The sequence below is a fragment of the Lissotriton helveticus genome, chromosome 2_1 (assembly GCF_964261635.1).
Source record: "Lissotriton helveticus chromosome 2_1, aLisHel1.1, whole genome shotgun sequence".
NCBI classification, from domain to species: Eukaryota; Metazoa; Chordata; class Amphibia; order Caudata; family Salamandridae; genus Lissotriton; species Lissotriton helveticus.
The window spans coordinates 239,933,483-239,955,926 of NC_136059.1; positions in this window are offsets into that span (position 1 = coordinate 239,933,483).

Below are 22,444 nucleotides of genomic sequence, written 5' to 3' on the forward strand. Positions count from 1 at the left end.
TGTGCCTCATGGGAACAGTCCAGCCCGAACTGCCAAGCCATGTCTTCCCTGGACCGGAAACAAGCATCCTGGGACCGGTTTCGGATTCATAATCCTCATCAGCCAGGCTATCTTGAATCCAGTGGCCAAGTGAACAAGGGACTCACGTCTGAGCATACCCTGCCACACTTAGGGCGAACACAGCGATACAAAGGGGATGATGGACGGAGCGTTTGAACAAATCAAACACTCACCCCCAGTCAACTGATCTGGGTTTAATCCATCACCATTCTTTAGTTCACTCAGCCACCCCAGTTCAGTCATGGCTATATGCAACTCAGTCTGACCCTGTGCCTCATGGGAACAGTCCAGCCCGAACTGCCAAGCCATGTCTTCCCTGGACCGGAAACAAGCATCCTGGGACCGGTTTCGGATTCATAATCCTCATCAGCCAGGCTATCTTGAATCCAGTGGCCAAGTGAACAAGGGACTCACGTCTGAGCATACCCTGCCACACTTAGGGCGCACAAAGCGATACAAAAGGGGATGATGGACGGAGCGTTTGAACAAATCGAACACTCATCCCCAGTCAACTGATCTGGGTTTATTCCATCACCATTCTTTAGTACACTCAGCCACCCCAGTTCAGACATGGCTATATGCAACTCAGTCTGACCCCGTGCCTCATGGGAACAGTCCAGCCCGAACTGCCAAGCTATCCAGGGTCAGAGCTGATTTGCATATAGCCAGTGTCTAAACCAGGGTGGTGTGGAGTGCAAAAAAATGATGGATTTAGGCCCAGATCCTTGTACTGGGGTGAATGTATGACATTGTGCTACATTCTGTCCATCAACTGTGTTTTTTGCAATTTTCACCCCGAGTGGGCTGGGTATGCTCAGACGTGAGTCCTAGGCTCTCCACACCACTGGAGTCAAGCTATCCAGGCTGATGAAGGCTGATAGCCAGAAACCGGTCCCAGTGGCGTCACTAGGGCTGGTGTCACCCGGTGCGGGTAACTCATGGTGTCACCCCCTCACAACTTACTGGATGGACCATCTCAACCTCTTCCTGCACCATCTCCCCTCTGCCTGCATACTCGATCCCTTTGTCCGCACCATCTCCCCTCTGCTGCACTATCTCTCCCTTTGTCCGCACCATCTCCCCTCGCCTGCACCATCTCACCCTCTGCCTGCACCATCTCCCCTCTGCCTGCACCATCTTCCCTCTGCCTGCACCATCTCTCCCTTTGTCCGCACCATCTCCCCTCGCCTGCACCATCTCACCCTCTGCCTGCACCATCTCCCCTCTGCCTGCACCATCTCTCCCTTTGTCCGCACCATCTCCCCTCCGCATGCACCATTTCACCCTCTGCCTGCACCATTTCACCCTCTGCCTGCACCACCTCACCCTCTGCCTGCACCACCTCACCCTCTGCCTGCATCATGTCACCCTCTGCCTGCACCATCTCCCCTCTTCCTGCATCATCTCCCCCTCTGCCTGCATCATCTCCCCCTCAGCCTGCACCATCTCCCCTATGCCTGCACCATCTCTACTCTGCCTGCACCATCTCTCAAGTTGTCCGCACCATCTCCCCTCCACCTGAACCATTTAACCCTCTGCCTGCACCATCTCCCCTCGCCTGCACCATCTCCCCCTCTGCCTGCACCATCTCCCCTCTGCATGCACCATCTCTCCCTTTGTCCGCACCATCTCACCCTTCCGCCTGCACCATCTCACCCTCTGCCTGCGCCATCTCCCCCTCAACCTGCACCATCTCCCCTCTGCCTGCATACTTGATCCCTTTGTCCGCACCATCTCCCCTCTGCCTGCACTATCTTTCCCTTTGTCCGCACCATCTCCCCTCGCCTGCACCATCTCACCCTCTGCCTGCACCATCTCCTCTCAGCCTGCACCATCTCTCCCTTTGTCCGCACCATCTCCCCTCCGCCTGCACCATTTCACCCTCTGCCTGCACCATCTCACCCTCTGCCTGCACCATCTCCCCTCGCCTGCACCATCTCACCCTCTGCCTGCACCATCTCTCCCTTTGTCCGCACCATCTCCCCTTGCCTGCACCATCTCACCCTCTGCCTGCACCATCTCCCCTCAGCCTGCACCATCTCTCCCTTTGTCCGCACCATCTCCCCTCCGCCTGCACCATTTCACCCTCTCCCTGCACCATCTCACCCTCTGCCTGCACCATCTCCCCTCGCCTGCACCATCTCACCCTCTGCCTGCACCATCTCCCCTCTGCATGCACCATCTCCCCTCGCCTGCACCATCTCACCCTCTGCCTGCACCATCTCCCCTCTGCATGCACCATCTCCCCTCGCCTGCACCATCTCACCCTCTGCCTGCACCATCTCCCCTCTGCATGCACCATCTCTCCCTTTGTCCGCACCATCTCACCGTTCCGCCTGCACCATCTCACCCTCTGCCTGCACCATCTCCCCCTCAACCTGCACCATCTCCCCTCTGCCTACACCATCTTCCCCTCGGCCTGCACCATCTCCCCCTCGGCCTGCACCATCTCCCCCCTGCCTGCACCATCTCTCCTCTCAACCAATAGACCTTTCAAAAACAGCCCTATAGTTACATTAGTCTATTCCTTATTTGCTATTTGATTTAATGCGCTTAGACACTCATATCTGCAACTGCATTATTTATATTTGATGGTTTGAACAGGGAAAATTAAAGACATGCATGGTTTTCTTACCAATACTTTGTCCTTTACTTTGCCTTTTGCTATTCCTGCAAACTCATCCTTAGGCTGGAGGCTTGCTATCCAGCTCCCAACAGCAACTTCTCAGGGTGATATTCTCAATTTAAGGTAGTGGTTACAGAAATACAGTCTGTGCAGTGCCAACCATCAAGCAGCTACAGTACGTAGAACAGCCTATAATAATAAGGACTCACCTTACCTTATTCTGTGCATGCCAAACTCTGGCCTTGCGGAGCGTCTGCACAGGTCGCGCCCCAGCCTACTCAACAAATATGTATAGGCCTCTGAAGCAGCCATCGACCCTCCCATTGTGGAGGGGTGGGGGGCATGGAGAGGCCCGAGCAGGTGTAGTGTCGAAGTCAACAGTTTATCATGACCCCATCAAGTGCAGGCTTTCTAATCACAGTCACTGGAGCACTTCCTTTGTGATTAGGATTCTAAAACGGGCCGATAATGTGCCTGCTAACTCGTGTTCTGCTCTTCTGCCAAAATTTATTTATTTATTTATTTATGAGATTTATTAATTGCAAACAAATGCCCTAGGGCGTCTCGGCGCTGTAGACGGTAGCAGCTCAAGGAAAAGGTGTGGAGAGTTATTGGTTAAATAACTAGCTTTTTATTTTCCTTTATTATTATTTATTTTAATTTTTTATTATCCCTTACCGTAAATGCACGGACAGCAAACAAATCAACTAGTACTGAAAGGTTGGAAATATCTGGAACAAGTGATTTTGTACCCGGGTGCACACCTACATATCTAGCTAAATGACCCTGGCACTGAAGAGATTACTTATTTGAATTGTCAGTCATCCCTGACTTTAGCCCCATTAGCAGTATTAGATCCGGTTTCGGAATATCAACTAACCGCTTGTGGCACTCACCGGCCTCCCAGATTAGAAGTCATTGACCCTAATTGCGCAACTGTTAAAGCTGGCGTCAGAGGTTCCTTGGTCTATTTCAGATACAAAGAGGGGAAAACTGGCTTCATGTCATTCCTGTAACAAAGCAGCTTAATGATTCTGTACAAGTCTGTTTCACAGAACCCATCATTGCATACTGTACATAGCTTGAATCAGGTTTGTAGGCACAGGCAGTCAGTCGATAGATGGAGAGCAAGGTTCAGAACTTTCTGAGAAGCAGATTGCAAGGAAAATTAGGGAACAAAGAAGGGGGCAAAGGCCCAGAATATTGTCCAGCGCGTGAGGAACACATGCACAGTGTCAGCTTTGCATTTCTTTGAGAAAAAAGTATCATGGAGGACCATGGGACTGGGTGAACAAAATAAGCCACGTATTTGAGAACCTGGCATGCAATGACTAAAATGCAAATTATAAGTGACAAAGAAAGAACGGAGATGTTGCCTAATAATGCTCATGCTTACGATTTATCTGCTCCTTTCCCTTGAGCTGCGACGTCACCAGCTTTGGAAGTTTTGTGGCCATCCTGGGCAGGACTGCAGGGAGGAGCATCAATGTATTTTTCGAGTGGGTGCAGGGTCGCATTCAGTTCTCCTCAGGTGGGTATAACGCTGGAAGGGCAGGCGGCAGCGGCATTAACTGTAGTTGAATATTTTAAGTGTGAACAGCAGGCACACTTAACATCGTCATTCCTTTTTTCGCGCTCAATGGCTTTCTGCTCCAGGGAAATACGAGACCCGAGCAGGAAGAGCCTCTTTCAATGACTTCTGAGCAGCCCCGCCCGCGCCGAAGATTCGCAACTATGTGTGTTCCAGGCAGGCTGGGCGGGGCTGACAGTCTGACAGAGGGAGCAGCAGGAAAATTAAAATACACAATAGATACGTGGCTGGAACCTGGTAATCAGAACGAGTCCTCCAAGCCCAGCGCAGGCAGGAAGGATTAATTTCTCGAAGGCCGGGGCCCCCTTCAAGTACTGAAGACTGGGGGGCTGCAGGGGTGTTTGTTACGCCCCTGCACAGCGTAACCGTAACCAGAAGGTGTCACCCCAAGAGAGGGTGTCACCCGGTGCGGTCCGCACCCCCCCACCCCCCTAGTGACGCCACTGACCGGTCCTTGGATGCTTGATTCCGGTCTGGGAAAGACATGGCTTGGTAGTTCGGACTGGACTGTTCCCATGAGGCACAGGGTCAGAGCTGATTTGCATATAGCCAGTGTCTAACCCAGGGTGGTGTGGAGTGCAAAAAAACGATGGATTTATGCCCAGATCCTTGTACTGGGGTGAATGTATGACATTGTTCTACATTCTGTCCATCAACTGTGTTTTTTGAAATTTTCACCCCGAGTGGGCTGGGTATGCTCAGACGTGAGTCCCAAGCTCTCCACACCACTGGAGTCAAGCTATCCAGGCTGATGAAGGCTGATAGCCAGAAACCAGTCCTTGGATGCTTGATTCCGGTCTGGGAAAGACATGGCTTGGTAGTTCGGACTGGACTGTTCCCATGAGGCACAGGGTCAGAGCTGATTTGCATATAGCCAGTGTCTAACCCAGGGTGGTGTGGAGTGCAAAAAAACGATGGATTTAGGCCCAGATCCTTGTACTGGGGTGAATGTATGACATTGTTCTACATTCTGTCCATCAACTGTGTTTTTTGCAATTTTCACCCCGAGTGGGCTGGGTCAGCTCAGACGTGAGTCCCAGGCTCTCCACACCACTGGAGTCAAGCTATCCAGGCTGATGAAGGCTGATAGCCAGAAACCGGTCCTTGGATGCTTGATTCCAGTCTGGGAAAGACATGGCTTGGTAGTTCGGACTGGGCTGTTCCCATGAGGCACAGGGTCAGAGCTGATTTGCATATAGCCAGTGTCTAACCCAGGGTGGTGTGGAGTGCAAAAAAATATGGATTTAGGCCCAGATCCTTGTACTGGGGTGAATGTATGACATTGTTCTACATTCTGTCCATCAACTGTGTTTTTTGCAATTTTCACCCGAGTGGGCTGGGTATGCTCAGACGTGAGTCCCAGGCTCTCCACACCACTGGATTCAAGCTATCCAGGCTGATGGAGGCTGATAGCCAGAAACCGGTCCTTGGATGCTTGATTCCGGTCTGGGAAAGACATGGCTTGGTAGTTCGGACTGGACTGTTACCATGAGGCACAGGGTCAGAGCTGATTTGCATATAGCCAGTGTCTAACCCAGGGTGGTGTGGAGTGCAAAAACAACAATGGATTTAGGCCCAGATCCTTGTACTGGGGTGAACGTATGACATTGTTCTACATTCTGTCCATCAACTGTGTTTTTTGCAATTTTCACCCCGAGTGGGCTGGGTATGCTCAGACGTGAGTCACAGGCTCTCCACACCACTGGAGTCAAGCTATCCAGACTGATGAAGGCTGATAGCCAGAAACCGGTCCTTGGATGCTTGATTCCGGTCTGGGAAAGACATGGCTTGGTAGTTCGGACTGGACTGTTCCCATGAGGCACAGGGCCAGAGCTGATTTGCATATAGCCAGTGTCTAACCCAGGGTGGTGTGGAATGCAAAAAAACGATGGATTTAGATCTAGATCCTTGTACTGGGGTGAATGTATGACATTGTTCTACATTCTGTCCATCAACTGTGTTTTTTGCAATTTTCACCCCGAGTGGGCTGGGTATGCTCAGACGTGAGTCCAAGGCTCTCCACACCACTGGAGTCAAGCTATCTAGGCTGATGAAGGCTGATAGCCAGAAACCGGTCCTTGGATGCTTGATTCCGGTCTGGGAAAGACATGGCTTGGTAGTTCGGACTGGACTGTTCCCATGAGGCACAGGGTCAGAGCTGATTTGCATATAGCCAGTGTCTAACTCAGGGTGGTGTGGAGTGCAAAAAAACGATGGATTTAGGCCCAGATCCTTGTACTGGGGTGAATGTATGACATTGTTCTACATTCTGTCCATCAACTGTGTTTTTTGCAATTTTCACCCCGAGTGGGCTGGGTATGCTCAGACGTGAGTCCCAGGCTCTCCACACCACTGGAGTCAAGCTATCCAGGCTGAGGAAGGCTGATAGCCAGAAACCGGTCCTTGGATGCTTGATTCCGGTCTGGGAAAGACATGGCTTGGTAGTTTGGACTGGACTGTTCCCATGAGACACAGGGTCAGACCTGATTTGCATAGAGCCAGTGTCTAACCCAGGGTGTTGTGGAGCGCAAACAAACGATGGATTTAGGCCCAGATCCTTGTACTGGGGTGAATGTATGACATTGTTCTACATTCTGTCCATCAACTGTGTTTTTTGCAATTTTCACCCCGAGTGGGCTGGGTATGCTCAGAAGTGAGTCCAAGGCTCTCCACACCACTGGAGTCAAGCTATCTAGGCTGATGAAGGCTGATAGCCAGAAACCGGTCCTTGGATGCTTGATTCCGGTCTGGGAAAGACATGGCTTGGTAGTTCGGACTGGACTGTTCCCATGAGGCACAGGGTCAGAGCTGATTTGCATATAGCCAGTGTCTAACTCAGGGTGGTGTGGAGTGCAAAAAAACGATGGATTTAGGCCCAGATCCTTGTACTGGGGTGAATGTATGACATTGTTCTACATTCTGTCCATCAACTGTGTTTTTTGCAATTTTCACCCCGAGTGGGCTGGGTATGCTCAGACGTGAGTCCCAGGCTCTCCACACCACTGGAGTCAAGCTATCCAGGCTGAGGAAGGCTGATAGCCAGAAACCGGTCCTTGGATGCTTGATTCCGGTCTGGGAAAGACATGGCTTGGTAGTTTGGACTGGACTGTTCCCATGAGGCACAGGGTCAGACCTGATTTGCATATAGCCAGTGTCTAACCCAGGGTGTTGTGGAGTGCAAACAAACGATGGATTTAGGCCCAGATCCTTGTACTGGGGTGAATGTATGACATTGTTCTACATTCTGTCCATCAACTGTGTTTTTTGCAATTTTCACCCCGAGTGGGCTGGGTATGCTCAGACGTGAGTCCCAGGCTCTCCACACCACTTGAGTCAAGCTATCCAGGCTGATGAAGGCTGATAGCCAGAAACCGGTCCTTGGATGCTTGATTCCAGTCTGGGAAAGACATGGCTTGGTAGTTCGGACTGGACTGTTCCCATGAGGCACAGGGTCAGAGCTGATTTGCATATAGCCAGTGTCTAACCCAGGGTGGTGTGGAGTGCAAAAAAACTATGGATTTAGGCCCAGATCCTTGTACTGGGGTGAATGTATGACATTGTTCTACATTCTGTCCATCAACTGTGTTTTTTGCAATTTCCACCCTGAGTGGGCTGGGTATGCTCAGACGTGAGTCCCAGGCTCTCCACACCACTGGAGTCAAGCTATCCAGGCTGATGAAGGCTAATAGCCAGAAACCGGTCCTTGGATGCTTGATTCCGGTCTTGGAAAGACATGGCTTGGTAGTTCGGACTGGACTGTTCCCATGAGGCACAGGGTCAGAGCTGATTTGCATATAGCCAGTGTCTAACCCAGGGTGGTGTGGAGTGCAAAAACAACAATGGATTTAGGCCCAGATCCTTGTACTGGGGTGAATGTATGACATTGTTCTACATTCTGTCCATCAACTGTGTTTTTTGCAATTTTCACCCCGAGTGGGCTGGGTATGCTCAGACGTGAGTCCCAGGCTCTCCACACCACTGGAGTCAAGCTATCCAGGCTGATGAAGGCTGATAGCCAGAAACCGGTCCTTGGATGCTTGATTCCGGTCTGGGAAAGACATGGCTTGGTAGTTCGGACTGGACTGTTCCCATGAGGCACAGGGCCAGAGCTGATTTGCATATAGCCAGTGTCTAACCCAGGGTGGTGTGGAGTGCAAAACAACGATGGATTTAGACCCAGATCTTTGTACTGGGGTGAATGTATGACATTGTTCTACATTCTGTCCATCAACTGTGTTTTTTGCAATTTTCACCTCGAGTGGGCTGGGTATGTTCAGACGTGAGTCCAAGGCTCTCCACACCACTGGAGTCAAGCTATCCAGGCTGATGAAGGCTGATAGCCAGAAACCGGTCCTTGGATGCTTGATTCCGGTCTGGGAAAGACATGGCTTGGTAGTTCGGACTGGACTGTTCCCATGAGGCACAGGGTCAGAGCTGATTTGCATATAGCCAGTGTCTAACTCAGGGTGGTGTGGAGTGCAAAAAAACGATGGATTTAGGCCCAGATCCTTGTACTGGGGTGAATGTATGACATTGTTCTACATTCTGTCCATCAACTGTGTTTTTTGCAATTTTCACCCCGAGTGGGCTGGGTATGCTCAGACGTTAGTCCCAGGCTCTCCACACCACTGGAGTCAAGCTATCCAGGCTGAGGAAGGCTGATAGCCAGAAACCGGTCCTTGGATGCTTGATTCCAGTCTGGGAAAGACATGGCTTGGTAGTTCGGACTGGACTGTTCCCATGAGGCACAGGGTCAGAGCTGATTTGCATATAGCCAGTGTCTAACCCAGGGTGGTGTGGAGTGCAAAAAAACGATGGATTTAGGCCCAGATCCTTGTACTGGGGTGAATGTATGACATTGTTCTACATTCTGTCCATCAACTGTGTTTTTTGTCAGACCATTATGCGCCCTAAATGCAATGACCAGTGCTTTGAATTGGATACGATAGGACACAGGCAGCCAGTGAAGTTTAGCCAAATGTGGAGTAATGGAATGGCGATAAGGGATGTTACAGATCAGCCTGGCATTCTGTACTATCTGCAGTCGCTTAATCAGATAGGCCGGTGCTCCCACATATAGACTGTTCGCATAATCCAGATGGGACGTGATTAATGCATGGACCACAGTTCTCCGTGAGTCAAGCGGAAGAAAAGGAAAGATTTTTTTAATCATGCGCAGTTTACCAAAGCATGCAGCTGAAACTTTATTAACTTGGGTCTTACAAGACAGGGCATTATCAAATTGAAAGCCCAAATTTCGTGCGGATAAGACAGGAACCGGCGCAGGGTCCAATTCAACAGGCCACCATGCTTTGGCCGGGAGAGGCGATTTTTGATTAAAGAATAGGACCTCAGTCTTATCCGCATTAAGTTTTGGATTGTTGGTAGTCATCCAGGAGGAGATGTTAACCAGGCATTGTCGAAAATTGGACAAACTGCCTTCAGAGCGATCTCTAAATGAAAAAACAAGCTGAGTGTCGTCAGCATAAGAGATCACTCTGACCCCCCAGGATTCAACCACCTCCGCCAACGGTGAAAGGTAGACGTTAAAAAACAATGGATTAAGTGCCGAGCCCTGCGGAACGCCACATAACAAAGGTTTCTCTGCCGAAGTATAGGGCCGAAGGAAGACCTGCTGAGTTCTATAAGAAAGGATCTCACCCACGCCAAAGGCGTCCCCCCAAGCCAATATCTCGGAGACGATCTAACAGGATATCGTGTGAGACAGTATCGAAGGCCGCGGATAGGTCGAGGAGGACCAACATGGTCTCCTCGCCCACATCCACGTACTCTCGAATAGCCTCCGACACCTCCAGAAGTGCAGACTCAGTGCTGAAGCTGGCCCTAAAGCCCGACTGGGAATCATGAAGAAGGTGATTTGATTCCAGATGTTCCGCAAACTGCTCCTGCACCACTTTTTCCAAGATTTTCGCAGGCTTGGGGAGGAGTGAGATAGGTCAATAATTACTAAAGAGAGTTGGGTCGGCATCTACCTTTTTCAGGATCGGAATCAGCATGGCCTGTTTCCAAAGAGAGGGGAATAGGCCCGAAGCTAATGAGAGATTCCAGATCTCGAGGAGGGGATCAAGCAGCAGGGGGGCCAGATTACTTAGTACTTGCGCAGGGGCAGGGTCAAGAGGAGAACCTGATTTACATCGATGTGACAGAGTCTGTGCATATTCCGCTGTTATGGGTTTGAAAGAAACAAAAGTGTCTTTATGAATAATTTTGGGAGCAGATGGTGCAGAAATCCTAGTCTGATGGAATGCATCCGTAATCTTGATAATTTTGTCATGAAAAAATTCTGAAAGACGATCACAGAGCGTCTGACTAGCAACAATCGGACAGGCCACAGCAGAGGGATTAGAGAATTCTTTAACGATGTTAAATAGGGTCTTAGATGAATTTTCAGCAGCCTTGATTTTCTCTACAAAATGACCCTTCATGATGGAACGTTTAAGTCTATGAAAATGCTTAAGGGCAGTTCTATAAGTAGTTTTAGCGGCCGGATCATATGACTGACGCCAAATACGCTCCAATTTCTTGCACCTGCTTCTTTCCTCTTGCAGTTCCGGTGAGAACCACGGGGCCGAAGATCTTAAAGAAGCAAGAGGTACCAACGGGGCAATAAGATCAATCGCTGATGAAAGACAAGAAGTAAATTTGGATACGTTGATGTTGAGATCATTAATGAGCTGCCCTATCCGAGTAGAGAAAATAGGCTCAAGTGCCTCACAAGTGATCTTGTGCCATTTTCTCCCCAGGTCTCTAATTTTAGAAGGGCCCATTGGAGGTCGTGGCACAAAAACTCAAAAGGTATTAAATAATGATCAGACCAAGTGAGGGGCAATGAGGGTAGTGTATTAAGACCAGGAAAATTCGCAAAAACAAGATCAAGAGTATGGCCACCAGAGTGTGTGGGTCCCCGAACCCGCTGAATAAGGTTAAGGGCATACATAGAATCTAAGAAATTATTGGCTCGTGTACAGGAGCTCACATCTACATGGAAATTGAAATCACCTAATACTAAAAAATGGGGATGCTTTAACGATAGATCCGCTATTGTAGCCAAAAGAGTGGCGAGTGGAGATGAGACGGCCCCAGAAGGATTATAAACCAAAATACCCGAAGCGATGGCAGAAGTGGCATTCAGAATAGAAACATACATCGCTTCAATAGGGTCTATATTGGCAATTTTCCTTGAGGTAATGTTAAAATGAGAACGTAAAATAACAACAATTCCTCCACCCATTTTTAGGCCCTCACGATTTATACCCACTAGGCGATAGCCAGGGGGGATAGCCAAATGGATATCAGGATTTGAAACATCCTTGATCCAAGTCTCTGTAAGAAATAACAGATCGCTGCTCTAACTCACTGGGACCCTTACCTCACCTGCTGTACACGCTGTGGGCCATTCTTCCTGCCATTGCTGGGTCTGCTTTGTCCCCCTCCCGCCGCCGCTTCAACCATCTTCGCTGCCGCCGAGCGGAGGGGGGCACTTGACATCAAACTACATCCCGGCACAGAGCGCGCCAGGCGGCGCTTCAAAGAGGCGTCACCCCCGCAGCGCGGGAGTGCGCGGGAGTGCCCGGGGCTAAGCCCGGGCAAAGGGCGGGCCCTCTGAGGCCCTCCGAGAGACCGACAGAGACTGGACTGGGCCCTCTCTCTTAGGGCATCCATATATAGATAGCGTCAATGGAGGCAAAAGGAAAGAACTCAAGTAAAGCCACGAAAAAGACTCCTATACATACGCGATCTGTAAGTAAGAAACTTACATTGGCTCAACCCCCTCTTCCTACTTTAACTGCTATTGACAGAATGTTGCAGCAAACAATTGGGGTTGTTGTGAATGCAATAGAAAAATCCGAGAGACGGCTGTCTCTGCCACCGAGTATGTGCCTCATATCACAACCACCGCAAGTAGTCAGCTCCCCTGTAAATATTACCAATGTAACAACTTCATCTCATGACTCGATACTATTACAATCTTACGCAGGTTTGCCTGGAAATGAGTTAAATCAGGTTAATGTGCCCCCTGCTAGGGAGAGCAGACTATCACTAACCCCCAACCTATCGATAAGTGGTATACCACCAATATTGATTGATGTACCTGGTGCTACAGTAGAGATGGAAGGAGGTGTCAATAATGATATTATTCCTATTGCCGACTCAACTAACACCAGTATGCTGAGTGGTACGAGTGATCATGGGTATATACGGCCAAAAATCAAACATGTATATAACAGGAAATTGTTGGTTTCTAACAGACTCGGAAAGACATATAGGTGTAAAAAGAAGAAGGCGGTACACACAACTTTGGATAATGGAAGAGGGGGGGAGACACCGCAGCATAGTAGAGGTAAACACCCAAAGGAAAAAATCTCCCAAACTAACGATGTAGGGCTGATTCAACTTTTAGAGAACATGATAAAATCATACATCGCTCCTATAACTGCAACGCTAGAATCCTTGAATATAAAAGTGGAAAACCTGGAGAAATTGGGGATAGCAAATTTAGATATTCTAGAACAGCTTGGCGCCCAAGGGAAGCAGCGCGCAATCAGCGCACCAACGGAGAAGCCAAATAAAACATGCCAAGTAGTATAGCTAGATTGCCTGGTATCCCCCAAACAGTAACTACATCGGCCACAATAAAAAGCAGACCAAAGATCCCCTCCCCCCACTGTACCAAACAGAATACTGGGTCAGGTTGCTGACATGGGACGAAGGGAGATGGGTGATCAAATGTATAACAACACGAACCCGCCAGCACCAAGGCATCAGAATAATTATGTCATCCCCGCCACGATTAATTTACCCCCAGAAAGCAGACCGTATGTAGCCACCCTCGCTAATGTCCCTAAATTGAAGCCTACTCAATATGAAAATCAGGAGACCCTGAAAAATAAAACCTTATATTGGCTCGCAAAAAATTGCAGATTTCCTACACATGGGGCAAGTCAGATCATCTCTACACAGAGAGTAGGATGGGTGGGACCAAGCAAAAAAGAGATAAATGGGGATTGTATAGTTATAAACTATAGGACGACTGAGTGGGCAAGAGACTCAATCTTGAACGCCCCCATGCCCTCGAAACACGAATATAACATCACTCTGTTCCCCCTTGATAATTTTTATAGGGAACAGACAGGAAGACAAGTCACATTACAGAATTTCGTCCACCCTAGAGCCGTACACCTCAGCCACCCAACCACACAATAAGCACCAGCCGCCCTGTATAATGCATACGATCATTTTGCAATTCCAACTCTTAATAAATTTCAGGTGTTTAACTCCCTTGATGAGAACGACTGACTGAGGGCATTATCCCCTGATTCATCCCATGCAGTTGTTGCATCAGATGGATCAGCCTCGCTTGAGGAAAGACAAGGGGGTAAAAGTAGGGAACAGTTTGTAATGGAGCCAAATATGGTCTATATTGAACAAAATAAAAGCAATGACATAAGCGTGCTGAGTGTACCCACCCAGACAGACATAAATTTGAACTTAAATCCTGAGACAATAACATTAACGGCTAATCCCGAAGTCGCAGAATGCGACCCTGTTGATTTTCTAAAGATCATTACTTGGAATATTGCGGGAATTGCCGCCAAAATAAACACCCCATTCTGGGATAAATTTGTTGCGCAGGGTTATGACATAATATGTCTGCAAGAGACATGGCACAGAACACAAATACATGTTGAAGGATATACTACCTACAGTGTGAATGCAGTAGCATCCAAAGTAGGTAGAGCGAAAGGGGGATTACTGACCCTGGTTTCCACCACTTTAACTGAGTTCAGTGCCGGTGGTTACATGGAAGTGGGACAACATGCATCAATTTTACGCCTCAGAAAAGGGGGTGGTGATGAACAGAGTGTCTGAATTAAGCAGACCACTCTTACCCAGTCCAAAGATCAGGGCTTGATCCATCACCGTTTTTTAGCTCACTGCACCATCCCATCAATTTTACGCCTGACACACAGTAACTGTAGGGATTTAGTTATTGTGAACTTCTACAATAACATTGTGGGGCCCAATCGGGGATTAATCGTATCTGATATAGAACAATCAATAGATGACACACTTGTATTATCAAGGAATAGCCCAGCAATACTTTGGGCAGGAGACTTCAATATTAAATCATGTAGTCATGCTCAAAAGGGCATCTGTGGGCACCGAGAGGAACATCCTGGTGGTGGAAGTACCATGCTTAACCATTTTCCACACAATAATTATGGCAGTGCTTTGAATAACTTAGTAGCCAAGTTAGACTTGGAGCTACTTGACTGCATGAAGAATAAAAATAATGAGAAGTGCCTAACATTTAGAGGGAGAGACTCATATTCAAATATTGATCATATCCTTGTGTCTAACGATTTGGTTTATTCCAATGTTTGGTTAACAGAACAACAAGTGAGTGATCACAATAGTATATCGATGAAGTTATTGGGTTGGGGCCCCGAAAACAATTGTGTATGAAAGACCCATCCATGGGATTGTGGCTGAGAGGCCTAATGGTATGAGAATTAAATGGATTAAAGTAGATCCTACAGCTTTGAACAAGTGGTTTGATAAACAGTGCGCCCAGCCTTTAAGAAAGTTAAAGGTAGTACTGGATGCCAAGCCAAGAGATATAATTAAGATTAGAGAAGAGCGGCTTAACTATAAAACTGCTTTGGCATCTAGAAAGAAAGACTTGCAGAATAAGGCATGGTCAAAATTGGATAGGGATGCTGAAACTAAAGACCATAAACTATTTTGGGAAACTGTAAACAGCCCTTTTCTTAAAAATGATAACTTCCCTGTAATTAGCTCACATGTCAGTTGTCGCGCATGGATTGCCCACTTTACTGGGATTTTTAACTCAAATTCTAACTCAGATGGTTTAATTTTAAGGGACAATTTAGCATCATGTACTAAATGGCAGAAAATGGAGGCATCTGTGACCCTTCTTGAGGTTACAGATGCAATAAGAAACAGCAAGGGTGGCAAGGCCCCTGGGCCGGACGGTGTACCTATGGACTATGAAATATGAATTAAACCTATGGGCACCAATTTTGACGCATTATTTTAATGCGGCCATAGAGGATAGGTTACCAACTACATGGGGGCAGTCAATTATTGTGCCACTCTACAAAAAAGGCCCCAGGACCGAAGCCCAAAACTATCGACCCATCTCACTTTTGGACTCGTCAGTCAAGATTCTTAGTCGAGTTCTATTAGTGAGACTGGAAGTTTGGGCCGAGGAAAATAATATTCTATCCCCAGTGCAATATGGGTTCCGTAAGGGGATGGGCACAATGGAGCAGTGTGTGAACCTGGAGCTCTTAGTCGGCAAGTACACCAAAGCTAAGGATGGTAATCTATTCTTGTGCTTTGCCGATCTGAGCTCAGCTTTCGATCTAGTGGAACACACACTGCTCTGGCCAATTTTGTTGTCAATGGGGGCTCCAACCGAAGTTATCCATTTGCTGGCCAGGCTATACTCTGACCTGACCAGCAAGGTAAGATTTGGAAGAGATGGTGAATGCACACCTTTGTTTAATATCAAGCGAGGTATTCGACAGGGGTGTGTACTTGCCCCACTACTGTTTTCTCTTTTCATAAACCAAGTAGATGAAATCCTGAGACAGACTAATGTAGACGACCCCATTAATAATGGAAACAGAATCCCAATCCTTTTATACGCCGATGACGCGGTCCTTATCTCCAGGACCCAAAACGGACTGCAACTACTGATTGATAGGTTTTATACATTCATTGAGAACAGGAAATTAAAAATTAACAAAGGAAAGACCTTTACAATGTCGTGTGGCAAGAAATTAAGAAAAAGCAGGTCCTTCTTTTTAAATGGAGAGAAATTAGAGTCAGTCAAGAACTTTTGTTATCTCGGCGTCACCTTTTCAGGGGATGGCAAATGGGCAAGTGAACAAGATAGCGTCAATTTTAAACTGACCAGGAACATAAACAGTGTTTTTAGATTCGCCACCAAATTAGGGGATCGCAGAATCCGTGAGATGCTGTCCATATATAACTCACGATGTATATCCTCTGCCATATATGGGGCCGGGATATGGGGATATAATGCTAAGAGTGCCAACTTGATTAAGCGTGAGGAGAACTTGTTTTTAAAACGATTACTGTATGTCCCGATTACAGCCTCAACGGAATTGGTGCATAGAGAGCTTGGTATAAACCATGTTGACGACCTTATTGCTCTGCGCCCCCTAGCCCTCTGGCGGTCTATCTGGGCTAAGGAAGAGACAAATTTCACTCAGGATGTGATCACTGACTGCCTAAAGCTTGACCGCCACTCAAATATACCCTGGCTAAGTCACATACAGTACTGGTATAAATTACTGTATGGTCACAATATATATACAGACCTATTGACAGGGCCAGCGTTGTCAAAGCGGGAGCTTAAAATGTCATTCCTTAAGTACTCAGATGGGGTAAGGCTGGAAAGATGTGAAAAACAGAGTACAGTCAATTTTTATCTGGAATATAATATTAGTGAAGGCTTGCAAACTTACCTTACCATTGTGAGCATTAATCGTCATCGCTATGTATTAACCCGACTGCGGTTGGGAACCGTCCATCATCTGGTGGCATTCCCTACAATCAAGAAACCCGGGACATTCCCCTGCCCATGCGATGGTCAATCCATACAGAGTGTTAGCCATTTTTTACTATTTTGTAAATTTTATACTCATTTTAGAAAGTTTTATCTGAAACCCGTCTTTTTAAAATATAACATGCGCAATATAAAATCAGCAATGCAATTGATATTTAACTTAAAGACTCCTGATGTATGTTTCTATGTGGCAAATTATATTTCAAAATGTATTTTTAATCGGAAATCAATTATTGTATAAATTCCCCTATGATGCATTTTATTGAAGGTTTTTATTATTGTTCAAATTGATTTTATATTTTTGTGTAAAAAGTGTGTATTTTGGCCCTTATCACTTCGTGAACTTTATATTGCGACTTTTGCACATGTCCAGCTAGCACCCCCGGGTGACCGTATACCCCGACAGGGGAAGAAATAAATAAATATTTTGCACTTTATAATGCCAGTTTTGCACATGAGCACTAAATATGCACTTTCTTAATCACAAGACCTGAGAAACCAATTTATAAAAAAATATAAAGGAAGGATCATATAACACTTTGCACTTTACACCGTCACTATTGTACATACATTGGTACAAGTTTACACTAAGTGATTGTACTAAAAAATTAGTTGCTTAATGTGCTGTAAACTATATGACTGTACGGACGGCGCAGTATATAAAAAAAAAAATGTCTCTGCATTTTTTTGTATTATGTAATGACGGTATATGGGAAACAAATGAATGTTGCTCCTTTTTAATCATGATGTTGCTATATGGTTGTATTTATACACACCGAATAAAGCATTTTGAAATTTGAACAGATCCCATGTATTAATGGAAAGCAGTAGCCAGATATCACTTGAGTGGCAAGGAAGGGAACGACAATTAAGCAGACCTGCAGTAATGGTCCCAGCGTTATTAAACATAGGAAGGGAATTAGCCAGTGCAAACTTACGCTTTTTTGGAACTGTTAAAGTGAAAGCGCAGCACTTACATTTGTAGCAAGGCAGTTCACATTCTCCAAGATTACACCGTTCCCATTGTGTACACGCTCTGGTATTAAAGGTCAGCAATTGCGACCTAGATCAGTGGCGCTGGGAGTTGGGTAGAGAACCGGCAGCATGGCTGGCACTAGGCGCGGGACTGGCGCGGACGGGCGCAGACGGGCTTGCCTTAGGCGCGCCTTCGGCGCGCCATCGGCGCGCCCGCTGCGCACGTCCGCTACGCGTCGTGAAGATCATGTGTTTAAATGCACGGCTTTATTTTGGCGGCTCCATGATTTGGAACCGCCAAACGCCGATCCACGGCTGGATCGCATTTCATAATGTGCAGAATAAGAATCCAGTTTTCAACTGAATCATGTTTTAATATATGTCTTTTTATATATTTGATGTATATTTTCTAATCAGATTTGTAATGACAATGCATTTAATGTTTATACTGTTTTTATTGCAAAAATGCGATATCTGCACATTACAAGATGGTGTTCACCGAATGAGAGTGGTGAATAGTCCTACCTCAATTTTGATCCTTCCTGTATGTCAGACGTTTTTAAATAGCTGTTGCCTCGGTTCACATATCGTGAACACACTGAGGAAGGGAGTTTCCCGAAACGCGTTTGTGAAGCGTTGTAAATAAACTGCAACTGACGATCACCCCGCAAGTGCCCGTTCTTCTTTCCTGGCTGGGAGAGGGTTTTTTTGGAGCTGCATATTTAACACGGAGCACCACCGTGTACACGGCACCCACCTAGGAGTGCCCCGTTGTTTGTAAAGGTGCGAAAGGAGTGATCATATATATATATATATATATTCACTGAAAAAACCATAGGTTATAGACCATATATAGTTAGGAATTAGCATTTACAAAACCTTGAAAATTCACTGAAAAAACCATAGGTTATAGACCATATATAGTTAGGAATTAGCATTTAAAAAACCTTATTTTACTCACACAAAACCATTGAAATTCCATATATAGTTAGTTGCACTAACTATATATCGCGCACCTGCAATCCACTGCTGATCATGTCACATATTACATCATTCATGACATGGTCAGTGACATCACTGATGACATCACTGATGACATCTCAAATGACATCACTGATGACATCACTGATGACAACATCCAGTGACTGTATGTTTCTGTAAAGTTAAAATATGTCTTACATATTGAAGAATGAGTGGATGTATAAGTGTCTGGATGAAGGATTTAGTAGGTGCGTGACTGACTGTATGAGTGAGTGATTAAATGTGTCTCACTGAATGCATGGGTTAGTGACTAAACTGTCTTAATTTGTGCATCATTATGTCTGTTGTTCTGTAAACTGCTGCATGTGTTGATCATTAGCTATACGAGAGGCTATATGTGTTATTAATTGGTTGCCCAAGTATTTCTATGGGAGATTGAGTTTGTGTGGGGGTGGCTGGAAGGTGTGTGACTCTATGCATAGATGTGTGAACAGTTTATTCACTAGGTGTATGAGTTCAAGAGTGCATGTGGAAACAGCTACATGGGCAGTTGACTGTGTGCATGAGTGTATTGATGAGTGAATGGATATCTCAATGCTACATGTCATAGTAAGTACATATGTAAAACACAGTACATGTGAGAGTTGGCATATATAAATAACTGTGCATGAGAGCCACCGAATGAGTGAGTGGTTGTATCGATCATTGTGAACTTGTATCAGGGATTGTATAAGAGAGTAAATATGTGTTAGTATATGTTTCAATAAGTAAGGTGTGTTTAACTGTATAGTTGAAGAAATGGAGATGAGATTGTTTCTTTGCATGACTGACTGGGTGTGTGAGTAACTCCATGGATGAGTGGCAGTGTGTGAGTGTCTGTATACACTGAGTGTATCTAAGGTTATATTAGAGTCTGAAGAGGTTTATCGTATTAGCACAAGAATGATGTCAAATGAGATGTCATCAGTGATGTCATCAGTGATGTCATTTGAGATGTCATCAGTGATGTCATCAGTGATGTCACTGACCATGTCATGAATGATGTAATATGTGACATGATCAGCAGTGGATTGCAGGTGCGCGATATATAGTTAGTGCAACTAACTATATATGGAATTTCAATGGTTTTGTGTGAGTAAAATAAGGTTTTTTAAATGCTAATTCCTAACTATATATGGTCTATAACCTATGGTTTTTTCAGTGAATTTTCAAGGTTTTGTAAATGCTAATTCCTAACTATATATGGTCTATAACCTATGGTTTTTTCAGTGAATTTCAATGGTTTTTTAATAGCAAATATCATAAGCTGTCGAATGTCAAGTACGTGGTAAGTGAAAACATTTTCGTGTTTATGCACACTGATCTGCTTTGAATGGTGCCCCCCCCCCTCATTTCTATTAGGAGTACTCTCTCTTTGCAGATAGTGAAAGGTAGTTAACGCAGGTCTTTGCCCCCATTGTAATCCGTCGTGCCTGCTTCTCTCTCCATTTGATTGATTGTTATCCAAGTATTTACTGTTTTAGAATTAGTTCTCTTTGGTTCATTCTCTATTAACAAACAAACACAGAGTCGCAATACTCTGTTTAGTCTTTGCAGATAACGAAAAATCGTGTAAAAAAAAAAGAAAAGGAATCGAGCAAAATCAGTAGGCCACTAATGGGATCTCTTTTTGACCTCGCTAAAATAGAAACATTAGGAACAACCCCTCATGACAAATACAAAACTAGTGAGATGAACTGAACTCCACACAATGATGGCTGCAAAACAGCTCGGCTCCGCCACCCACCCCGCCCAAAATAACGATAAAGAACGGCTGCCATGATTGGTTGCGGAATGACCACGACGGAGCTACGAAATGGTGCTGCTCTCATGCTAACCCCAGCTTCAGTCTGAAACATCCAGAAACACTGTAGACTACCAATTCGATCAGTTCCGGTAGCGCCCCAATGTAACCCGGTAGAGAAGAACTAGCTCTCCCCTCTTTGACTGATGGTTCTTGTTGCCTGTCCCTTCTGTTGTCATTTAACAGAACTATTTAGCCTGCTGAAAGGGGTTGTGTTCCGACCGCTGGTTGGTGGAGACATTTTGACTATATTCTGTACCTGCGTTGTCGCGTAATGCGTCATATGACGCGCCGCGTTAGCGCATCCGGAAGTCATCCGGGGCGCGCAGCGCGTAACGTAAGCATAACAAGTCATGTGACTTGTTAATAAAACTTTTCATTGGTTCATTTTACTTTTCTTATTGTAATGATGAAAGGCTTGGTCATATGACCCAAAAATTACGCTTTTCATTACTTCCGAACATTATTTTTTCTTAAATATATGTTATAATGTTCCAGGCTAATGTACTTTCCCGGAAATTTTACAACTGTCCTGCAAGTAAAATATATTCTTTTTTCGAGAAAAAGAGCGTTTCTTCGTCCCATGACGGAGCCGTTGAGCAAAAGAGGGTCGACCTGCTGTCTTAGTCGCCGATACGCCTGAATATGAGATTCTTATCGATCACTTTATGTTGCAGGAATAGAAAACACAACAGCCCTTGACCATTTATCTTTACTGCGTTCCTTCGTATTATACCTTTTACCCTTCATGTAATTGGTCTGCTTTATTTCACTTGCCTTTTAATGATTCTAAAACAGTCACTATTATTAAAAACTTTACCAATGTATATACTACTACCATGTTTTCTTTTAAAAACCTTTATTGTGAAAATTTCATTATACAAATACGAGCCTATAACCACGTGGGCCTGCCACAGAGCAAACTGTAATCGTATATGATGAATAGACATTTACACTGTAGAGGAACGTAACGGGCGGGCCATTAGGTTGCAAGAACTAAGGTGTCTAACAGTTACGGAATCGGTGGACGTACATTTTATAATTAAAATACGACAGGGCCAGTTACAATAAAATTATCTAGATATACATTTGCGGGCAAGTACCATGGGTGACGTTAATTCGAACTTTCAACAGTACAGTAATCAATAACACATCAGAACTTAATATCAATAGGGATGTCGAAATATTCAATCAATTCTCGTCCCCGCCCGCCATGTGCTTCAAAACTGCATACGTATCTCGTGATTTCAAGGTTCTGCAACCAGTACACAACAAGGAGTTACGAGTCCCATTTATTCCGGCGCCATTTTGGGCGAGGACGGGCAGGTCCAGGATATAGTCAAAATGTCTCTACCAACCATCGACTATGATGATGTTCATATGCTGTATTTATTAGAGTAACACTCATCTGTCCACATGAAATTAATTTGCCACAATCTAAACATGTCATTTTAATCTTTCCAAAGTTCTTCTAAATATTTGGGACCGTTTCCCTTGCCTCTGAAGCTCTCAGTGCCACTTCTTTGATGAATGTACTAGCAGGTCAGGGGTTCTCCTCCAAATCTCTCTTTTATGCAGCACTATAATTAATTGGTGCCACCTCTCCATATGACGATGCATGGTATAGTTACCACAACTATATTTTTTTTCGGTTCCTCTGGAGAGTTCATCGTGGCAGATGAAGCGTGTAACGTACCGGGCATTTACCTTTTTTTGCATGTACAG